The following is a 363-nucleotide window of genomic DNA, read 5'->3' on the forward strand; positions in this document are numbered from 1 at the left end:
TATATGAAGTAGGCTATATATATATATATATATATATATATATATATATATATATATATGTAGTCATGTAGTCAATGGTATAAGCATAGTTTCTGCAAAAAAAAGCATTCAAATATAATTACTACTACTGTAAAATAATAATACAGTAAAATGGGATCTCATTTAAACAGAGTCAGAATCAACGCCATTTTGGATAATTTCTTTATCTGTGTTGGCTAACCGCTTAAACTGTAGCCAAACTTAGTATCTGGTAAACTGTTAAATCTAGTAAAAAGTAAAATATTGTTTAAAAAAAGATATTGTTCCTTTACAATTACTTATTCAGCATTTCATAAACCTGCATCTGAAATGAATTCAGGATGG

This window comes from Siphateles boraxobius, unplaced genomic scaffold (genome assembly GCF_051911475.1).
Source record: "Siphateles boraxobius isolate OS27281-9 unplaced genomic scaffold, OSU_SipBor_1 11, whole genome shotgun sequence".
NCBI lineage: Eukaryota > Metazoa > Chordata > Actinopteri > Cypriniformes > Leuciscidae > Siphateles > Siphateles boraxobius.